This window comes from Sinocyclocheilus rhinocerous, unplaced genomic scaffold, assembly GCF_001515625.1.
Source record: "Sinocyclocheilus rhinocerous isolate Xijiao unplaced genomic scaffold, SAMN03320098_v1.1 scaffold819, whole genome shotgun sequence".
NCBI classification, from domain to species: domain Eukaryota; kingdom Metazoa; phylum Chordata; class Actinopteri; order Cypriniformes; family Cyprinidae; genus Sinocyclocheilus; species Sinocyclocheilus rhinocerous.
The window spans coordinates 605,177-615,623 of NW_015665814.1; the positions used below are offsets into that span (position 1 = coordinate 605,177).

The 10,447-nt window shown below is 36.8% G+C and overlaps 1 protein-coding gene across 1 annotated transcript in view; it reads right to left on the reverse strand.

Moving 5' to 3' along the window:
- myo6a (myosin VIa) overlaps positions 1–8,431 on the reverse strand; it is a 55,550-nt gene extending 47,119 nt beyond the window's left edge. Inside the window, exon 1 of the mRNA XM_016542604.1 lies at positions 8,367–8,431. The gene's annotated coding sequence lies outside the window, so the exon portion shown is untranslated. The remainder of the gene's footprint in view (positions 1–8,366) is intronic.
- Between the last annotated feature and the right edge of the window lie 2,016 nt (positions 8,432–10,447).

Genomic DNA, 10,447 nt, shown 5'->3' on the forward strand with positions numbered 1-10,447 from the left:
GCTTATTCCATGGTCATTTGCCAAGTTATAGTCAAGTTAAAACTAGTATTGTTCTTTGCAGAGCAATATTTGACCGAATGGTTATTTTCGTCAGTTACGGCACATTAGCGCTAGCATTCTGCCCGCTTCAAATCAGACACAGAGATGAAATAGTGCGGTAAGACCACATTTATTTGAATGAATTATAGCATGTATTTTAAAGGGGTCATATGATGTTGCTAAAAAGAACATTATTTTGTGTATTTGGTATAATGAAATGTGTTTATGCGGTTTAAGGTTAAAAAAACACATTATTTTCCACACACTCTACATTATTGTTTCTCCTCTATGCCCCGCCTTTCTGAAACGCGTTGATTTTTACAAAGCTCATCGGTCTGAAAAGGCGAGGTGAGCTGTGATTGGCCAGCTATCCAATGCGTTGTGATTGGCCGAATACCTCAAGCGTGTGACGGAAATGTTACGCCCCTTACCATACTCACAACACACCACCACACAACACATGACCACACAACACAACAACACCCACCACACACAACACACCACAAATCACACAACACAACACGCAACACACAACAACACACCACCACACAACACACAACAACAACACAACAACACAAAACACAAAACACAACACCACAACACCCACCACACACACACACACACACACAACACAAAACACACACACAACACACAACACACCACAACAACACACCACAACACGCAACACACAACACACCACAACACAACACAAAACACAACACACCACCACACAACACACAACACAACAACACAACACCAACATAACAAATGTTATATAAATGTTATATAAATGTTATAAAAAATTAAATAAAAATGTTGTTATGTTATGTACATTTTAGTGTTTTTCTCCTAAGAAAGGTAAAGAAATCTCTTTTTTTTGCCTATTTTTCAGTAACTCTATTAACCTCTGAACTGAACTTTATAGTATAATATAATACTTTTAATATATGTACACACAATATAATAACTCTTAGAAGTGGAGTTCTGTGATTTATTGTTATTATATTATATTATAGTGCTGGGCGGTATGACCAAAAATGTATATCACGGTATTTGTCAAAATTATACTGGTTTCACGGTACATGGCGGTTTTTTTTTTCATGCATGACCGAGTGTTAACCATATTTTCTACTGATTGAGAGAGGAAATACTGCAGTATATTGACTTAGAATGCCCTATTTTACTGTCATGATGAGTGAATATTGTCAAAAAATAATAACAAAAATAAACACCGGTATTCGGTATGAACCGATATACCGCCCAGCACTATTATATTATATTATATATTTTAGTTTTTCAGCTAAGAACGGTAAAGAAAAAACATTATTTTTTTGCATATTTTTCAACATGTGAACAAATTATATTATATTATATTATATTATATTTTTAAGAATGGTAAAGAAAAATAAAAAAATTCAGTAACTATTAATATTAGAACAACTTTATAATATATAATATAATATAATATAATAATTTACAAATAGGGTTTTGTGACTTTGAATTTACATCATATTACATTAATTTAAAAAACATTAATATGTGCAGCATATTTGCATATTTTCCAGTAACTGCATTAACATCAGAACAGCTTTAGTACTCGATTATCAAACATGCAGTGATAGAGTCAGACTGAACTCAAAGCACTGCAGGGTGTATCACACATATGAAGGCTGGCCCAGGTGCAGTCAGCTGTAACCCGCACAATGACAACAGAACAGGTGGAGCTCATTACACTCAACACAATGCACAACTTTATTCAACTTTCTAGCTGCTTCCATATTAGTTCAATCTGAGCTGAAATATTCAGTGATTTTCACGCTGGCTTAAAGATTGACTATTTACCGCGATGCGATCACAGGTCAAACTCTCAAGACTAGTGTAAAAGACCTGACCATGGTGTGACAGCACTGGTAAAAAAAAGTTAATCAGTGGCAGAGGTTTCTACATCGCAACGACACGCGTGACAGACAAGCTATTCTTAAAATAAGTGTGCTAGATTTTTGACAAAGAATGGTTAATGATTTTATTTCTTTACATAGACTATAGAATATTAAGTTCTACTAATCATCAAGAGTTTGAAGTGCCAAAACCTGTTTCCCAGCAGAAAGGTCACACATGCAACCGGTCTGTTCATCCACACACACACACAAAAGCCTGACGAGACCTACACAAACACTGCTGTCATTTCTGTCTAAGGTGAACCTGTTCCAGTTAATCATACAGTAAAAGTCCCCAAGCTGTGAACACATGAACGTTCAATATGCAAATTATCTTAGCAAATGACATGACAAGGTCAGTTTTAAGTTCCTGTCAGATCACATTTAATATTTCCTACACAATTATGTGGAACCTGATTTTGGGCGGCTGTGATTTCGCAGTGAGGTGGGCTGCTAAGCACGACACAAAGCTTTTCACACACAGTGGATTTGTTCCAAAAGCTAATAATGCTGTGTTTTAGGACGCTGCCTAAGCAGGCTGTAGTCATCAACTGAAATGGAACCTCATAAGCGACCTATTTGCAACTCCGCATAGACAGCAACTCTACGAGAGGAACGCTGTCTGTACGACACGCTAAACTTACTAGGCACTCAATTCACAAATGATTTCAATAGAGATGTTAGCATATTTCTAGACTAACAAAACTAAATACTCTAAGCTAAAAAAACGACTTTAAGTGGGACTGCTGAACTGAACGAAATAGGTAGCCTGTATTTTTATTTATTCTCACACCTTTCCACGATCTTCATTTTTTTTTTTTTTTTACACAGATCTTGTGACAATGCATTTTGGGATTTATTTTCCACAAAGGATACATGCTTTATCTAAAAATCGATATTGCATACTAGGGCTGCACGATTAATCGAATGCGATTGTCATGCGCATTTTGTTAGTAAAGCCGGTTCTGTAATCAGCAGGAAATCATCATCACGTGCTTTCAGATGGAGCAGCATTTACTACACAGAGCCGTAGTTCATTGACAAGTTACGCAAAACAATCTCAGACGATTTTATTGCGCGATTATGAAATCGAAGAAATCATTCGCGATAATGACAGCTGTTTGCATAGCTTCTCAGTGAACTACGGCTCTGTGAAGTAAATGCTGCTCCATCTGAAAGCATGTTACCTTGGCTTTATTTGAAAAAATATGATTCCCAATGCACACAAACTTCCCAGAATACTGAGTGCTCTGTTCCTTTTTAATTATATTTTTATTAAATATTTATTTATTTGTGGAAAATACTTTGTCACCTAAAGTATAAGTATGTTTATTTTACAAATGTATTTTTTAATCCATTTTCTAATTATTTAAAATTTCTTAAATATTAATTAAAATAAATGCAATTATATCGGCTTTATATCGGCCACCCTGCTTTCCAAGATATCGGCAACCAAAAAACCAATATCGGTCGACCACTAATAAAAAGTAATAATTACCTTGATTTACTTTTTTTCAGTGGCAGAAATGGAAAATTAGGTTTTTAGACTATATGGAAAAAGTATTGGGACTCACCACTTAATTATTGAATTCAGGTGTTTAAATTAGACCCAATGCCAATTGTATACATTTGTGAAGAAAAATGGGTTGTTTTGAAAAGCTCAGTGAATTCAAGCATATTACTATGAGTCCGGTCGTGAAATTTCCTCCCTGCTAGATATTCCATGGAAAGTGGAAGCATTTAGGAACAGCAGCAAACTGTGGAAGTGGAAGACCACGTAAAATCACAGAGTGGGTCACTGAGTGCTGAGGCGTATAGTGCATAAAAGCTGCCAACACTGAAGAGTTACAAACTTCCACTGGCATTAATATCAGCACAAAAACTGTGCCGCTAGAGCTTCATGGAATAGGTTTTAATGGCCAAGCAGCTGCATGCAAGCTTCTCATCAACAAGAACAATGCCAAACGTCAGATGGAGTGTAAAGCACGTCGACACTGGACTTTGGAGCAGTGGAAACTTGTTCTGTTGAGTCACGCTTCTCTGTTTGACAGCCTGATGGGCGAATCTGGGTTTGGCGGACACCAGGAGAACATTACCTCACTGACTGCATTGTGCCGACTGTAAAGTTTTGTGAAGCATATCAAGACATTCTGGACAATGCTATGCTTCCAACATTGTGGGAAAAGTTTGGGGAAGGCCCTTTTTTATTCCAGCATGCCTGTGTCTCAGAGCACAGAGCAAGGTCCATAAAGACGTGGTTGGATGAGTTTGGTGTGGAAGAACTTGACACACAGAGCCCTGACTTCAACCCCATCCAAAACCATTGAGATGAACTGGAACAGAGATTGCAAACCCGGCTTTCTCGTCCAGCATCAGTGCTTGACCTCACAAATGCTCTGCTGGATGAATGGGCAAAAATCCCCACAGAAACACTACAAAATCTTGTGGAAAGCCGAGTAGTGGAAGCCATTACAGCTGCAAAATGGTGTTCGACCCCATATTAATGTCTATGTATTTAGAATGCGATGTCATTAAAGTCCCTGTTGGTTTAATGGTCAGGTGTCCCAATACTTTTGTCCATACAGTGTATGTTACTGTTGTTAGGGAAAGTAAATTTACATCTGTACCCCAAGTTCAGTGCATTTCCAAGAGACAAAACATGTCTGCAGTACGTCTATAATGCCTTAAAATGCTGCCTACATAGGCAGCCAACAAATTTTGCAACACATCCACTCTTTAGCATAAGACATAAGAAACCAGTGCAGTGAAACAAATTAAAAAATAAGAAAGGAAAAAACATCTCAGTTTGTACTAACCCTGAGGAATCAGTAAAGGTGTGTACAGTGATGTACAGACGTACAAAAGCTTGTCATAAAAATTTGCCACCACTCTGTAGGACAGCAGCCACCAATGGGGAGTTGCTATGGTTATCTTCTACCTAGAGTGCATATATTTGAATGCTGTCAAAGATGAATAATGAATGTCAATAGTACAGAGGACAAGGTAATATCATAGTAGCAGAGGTCCCATAACCCTTGGACAAGTGGTTCACTTGTGGGTCAATGATGTATTAAGAGTGTCCACAAATGAATGAATGAATGAATGAATGAATGAATGAACAGCTACGCATCGTGCCTAACAACGCCCCTTGGCTGTTATAAATTCACTGTAAACCACGGCTTCTAGGGGCTTATTGCTTTATTAGCCCTTCAAATATGTAGAACCAACACAACACAGTTCATATGTGAAACTTTCCAAGGTAATTACAGGCCTACAGATTCAATTATGGCACAAATGACAGAAATACAGAGTTCTGGCATGAAACTCTAGATGGCGCAGTCCGACAGGTCTAACTCAATCTGACCTAATGACATCATTATCACATGGAACAGCTGATTGGTTCTCTCCTGTATCGGTAGCCAATGAGCTCGCTGCTCAACATTCAAATATATAGACTAGTGCTTGCCGTAGCAGCTGCAGCTTGCTTCAGAAACCCTCCACCTTCCCCAGCTCCACCTGTATAGATCTGCTACAAGGTGATTCATGTACGCTATATGGGGGTTATTTCATGTATGTTATATTTGCAGCAGCAATATTTCTTACATGCTCACAGCAGCATGTTGTGGATGTATTGGCAGTAGCAAGTCTCGGTACTTGCTCTGCCGCAGCAGCAGCAGCGTAGCAGATCTATTCCGCCAAGACCAAATACATTAACACTGTCATGTACATTACCATGCCAATCCCTCCAAGAGTTGTCATGACAGAAATATTTTTTTATTAAAATATGATAAATGATGTCTTCAGAAGGTCAAAACGTTTCATTTGGCAATACAAGACTTCTGCTCAAGATCATAAAAATGTGCTTCATAGAAACAATTTAATACTGATATTTCATGTATCATTTTTATCAGCGGTTTGCTAAATGAAATCATGGTATAAGGATTGACCTTTTATATCACCCCCTTTTGACAAACATAACTAACAGATGTGATAAAAAGAGATGATGTCATGTAAATTTATGGATTTGTTTAATACTTAAAAAATACCAGGGTTTATATACATTCATACATATATGAAATTATTGTTATTGGAATTTTTGTAGATGTAAAATTTGGCACATTGCTAATATAATAATTTACAGTGTTTTAGAATTATATGCAGTATATACTTGTATTTGTTTAAAATGTCAGTTAGCTTTTATGTTTATATTTTGTTTTAATTTAAATGTTATTAAATTAATATGCTTTTATCATTTTAGCTTCGGGTTTTCATTTAGTCATTTTAGATGTTTTCATATTTCATATTATTTTATTTCAGTTTTATTTACATTTTTCAGTTACATTTACCTTTTTCATCTAATATATATAGATATATTTCCAGCTTCATTTCAGTTAATTAAACTTTTTCTTTTTATTGTTTTCGTTTTAGTATAACAACACTGACATTTACACATTTGTATATGAGGGCCAGAAATGGCATCTATTTTGTGGAATGGCCCTGGAAATCCAATCCAGATTCTAACTGGAATAATGAAATAATCCACACCCTATCAGCTCATCATTGCTAAATCTACTATTCACATGCTAATTAGTTCAGTATTTCTCTAACTCCATGTCACTTTCTCTCTGTAAAGACTGTAGTGGTCCCTTTTAGGCTCATGGGCCTATAGTTTGTCTTTTTACAAATCAGACTCAGGAAAAAGGCTGCACAGATGTGTTATGTCATGACCGGGCCCACACAGAATCTGTACCAATGACATTAATTGGAAGTTGTTCCTCCCTAAAGGCTTCCATTCAGCTGGGAAGACTGGAAGGCCATTGGATGTTGGCTGTGAGGATTTGCTCTATAAGGCACAAAAGCATCAGTGAGGTTTGAGATGAATTAGAACATAATTTCATAGATTTCCCTCCACGATCAATGCAGAAAATGTGAAAACGAAAAGTGCACATTCTGTGTGGATCTGGTCATTGCGATTCTCTCTACCTGAATAACTGCTTCTAGTTTCATAGCAGCTTTCTGAGATCTTTTCATCAAGAGATAATGCAAATATGATTTAACCACCGCAAACTGCAAAAATGTATCAGAATGACTCACAAACGTAATTTCAATAATCAAATCAATAACACTGTCAACAGGGGGTGTCTTTTCCATTAAAATATTTTTATCTGTCATAGGAAATGACTGTGTGGTGATACAGATAAAAATTGAAAGTCACAGATTTCATCGAGGGTTCATGTTTCTTCTCATTGGCATGAGGAGAAACATTCATACTTTTTATTTGAAAAGTACCACAGGCATTACACAGTTTGAGTTCACTTGTTTTCATAAAGGATGTTGATTTGAGTCTGGGACCACAAGTGAATAGCTTCTATTTTAATGCATTTCATTATAAATGATATTGCCAGCATAAATATGTGAGTGAAAAGCTCAATTGAAAAGTATTTTGTACATTCCTGTACTTTTTATGTAAATTTTTTAATTAAAAAATTAAGTTGTGTTTATTTCCATATTTAAATTTAATTTGAATCCCATGTTTTCAGTGTAGTTTAATTAACATTTGTACATTACCATGCCAATCCCTCCGAGAGTTGTCATGACAGAAATGTCTTTAAAGTGCAAGTGAAATGAGTCATGACTCCCTGGCAGCCGCACCTGTAGGTGTGTCACTGTGGTCAGACCGTTTCACACACACACACACACACAGTTTGTGTGTGTCCTTCTCATATTCCTTTCATTATAATGGACAAGCAGAGCATAACAACATATCTGCTTTCTTTGAGCTGTTCCCAAATGATCTATTCCATACACACTGACAGATATGTGACAGTCAAACCTAAGGGCTTGACATGTAAAAGTTCCCAAGGAGCAAATGGCATTTACAACTTCTTGTGACACAGCAGGAGCAATTTACTGTTAAGACGACCTTACTTGACCTACGACGCATTCGGGCTTTTATGAACATTCAGGAGAATAAAATACAATAAAAAACAATACAATGTCTGGAAGTGAAAGTTTGCTTTGGGTTGACCATTTGAATTCCTTACACAAGCACAACACCAACATTTGCAAGGTAAATGAGCTCTGAGTGAGCAGGAAATATGATGTATTTCTAAAGTAAGGGCCTAAAAAAGATGCAGTGATGCCTTGACCATCAGCAGCTGATCACAGAGGTGTGACAGTGCATGCATCAGACAGAGGCATAAAAGCACACAGCACAGAATACACTCGAGCTGGGATGATTGCCTGTGTTTTGCTTTGCAATACTATATCTGGACTGTTTTTCTCTGTCAAAACTAGCAGTTATCCAATTTCCGCTTGCTTCCAAGGAACCACAAACACTCGCATCCCACTTAAAAGCGAAAGCGAGCATCATGCACAGCTGAAACTCACCTCCGTCGCTCTCCGCCCGTGCAGTCCGTCGGTGAAGTGTGTACTAGGCATTCACATGAGCTCCGTCCCGGTGTCCCGGATGTTGCTCCTCTGTGACGTCACGCAAGTCCAGGGAAGCGCCGGCCTCCGCGGTGTGGGCGTCATCATCCTCCGCGAGAAAAGTGCTGTTGCTTAATGAAACAAACACACTGCATTTTCGGATTAACTGACATTACAATTATGTATATAATAGTAGGGCTTTTCATCTTTAATGCCTTGTTTGATAGTTGAAATGAATGTAAAACAGCGCACTCTAGTGTTTTCCAGTTAAAAAAAAATAAGTGCACGCAATTGTTAATAGTTTTTTTTTTTTACACACATTGCTTACACACATTTTCAAAACTTTGCCTGTTTTTTTTTTCTTCTAAACTTTACACACAAATCCAAGAATTGCACACAATTTGTCTTACGTTGCAAACACCTTATTATATTTTTGGATATATCATATACACAGTTATTCAAAACCTAAAGCTCTTCTTTCATGAGCTCCTGTGTACATTTCTGTACAGGATCACGATCAAGATACTTCCTGTGTTACATCGAGAAATGTGTGTTGTGTTTTGCAAAAAGAGAAAACTGAGTCAAAGGCTGAGAGTTAGTGTATGGTTTTGCAGATTTGTTGTGTGCTTCTGCTGTTTGAGTGTCAGCTTTCAGAAATTGTGCGACAAGTAAAGATTTCGTGTGTAAGCAGTTGAAAAAAAAACTGTAATAAATTGGGTGCAATTAATATGGCCTGTAAATGAAAATAAATATTATAAACAAAACATTCAAAGTAACTATTCTTTCGATTTTATTAATTATTTATTCTTTACAACAATGACAAAAATCACCTATCCTACACACACTAGTCAAGAGTGTTTGGGAATATTCACGCATAATTTATGCACATAAAAACATGAAACTATTTAGAAATCAGTGTTGGGGGAGTAACTAGTTACATGTAACGGCGTTACGTAATTTCTTACAAAATAAATGTTACTGTAATTATCAAGCAGCCCTGCCCCTTTTTAAAATAGCCAATAGTGTTCGTTTATATCACAGCTTCTTTCGATTTTATTAATTATTTATTCTTTACAACAATGACAAAAATCACCTATCCTACACACACTAGTCAAGAGTGTTTGGGAATATTCACGCATAATTTATGCACATAAAAACATGAAACTATTTAGAAATCAGTGTTGGGGAGTAACTAGGTACATGTAACGGCGTTACGTAATTTCATTACAAAATAAATGTTACTGTAATCAGTCACGGTTACTAAGAAAAAATGTGTAATTAAATTACAGTTACTTATGAAAATGTTAACGATTACAAAGGAGGTTACATTTTAATATTTACACACCTTCACATACAGATTTAATTGATTTCTTTCCCATACGGCCCTATAATTTCCGCGATGCGGAATCCAGTCATAAAAACGGAAGTCCTAGAGCCTAACGCGGACGGAATATGCCACATTTTGGACGAAAAAAAATGTAAAGTAGGTCAGTACACTTGAATCAAAACGCGATATGGACTAGTGTCTGTGAATATTAAGCCGCAAAAAGACAATATATGAATCCTGCACGTTCTGCGTGTCTGTGGAAATTTGTAATGGAAAAACATGACTCATGTTCAGTAACTAATTTTGACATGTACGATATTGTAGTGATGTACTAATTTTAAATCTTGAGTATTAAAGTCATGAGAGAGATAGATATCAGGGCAAAATAAAGAGACTGAAAAGAAAAAACGGAAGTGAAGCTGCAGTTCAGGAGAGAACTTTTAATTATTTTGCATGTTCCCAATTTAAGGATTTAATCCTTTTTTATGTGAGGTCCATACAAAACATAGGGTTGTCCATGTTTCAGAATTTGTTGTGGGTGTATGAGTGTGAGATTTCCCGGCCTGAAATGTTTTCCCAGTCCGCCCCTCGTGGAAATTAATGGCGCAGAAAAGCGGTTTCATTTACTACACATAGGCCTACTGAAGCTCGCGGTGTTTTCAGCCTCTGCCGCCTCAATATATGAGTACATGAACACATAAACAATCTCTAGAAC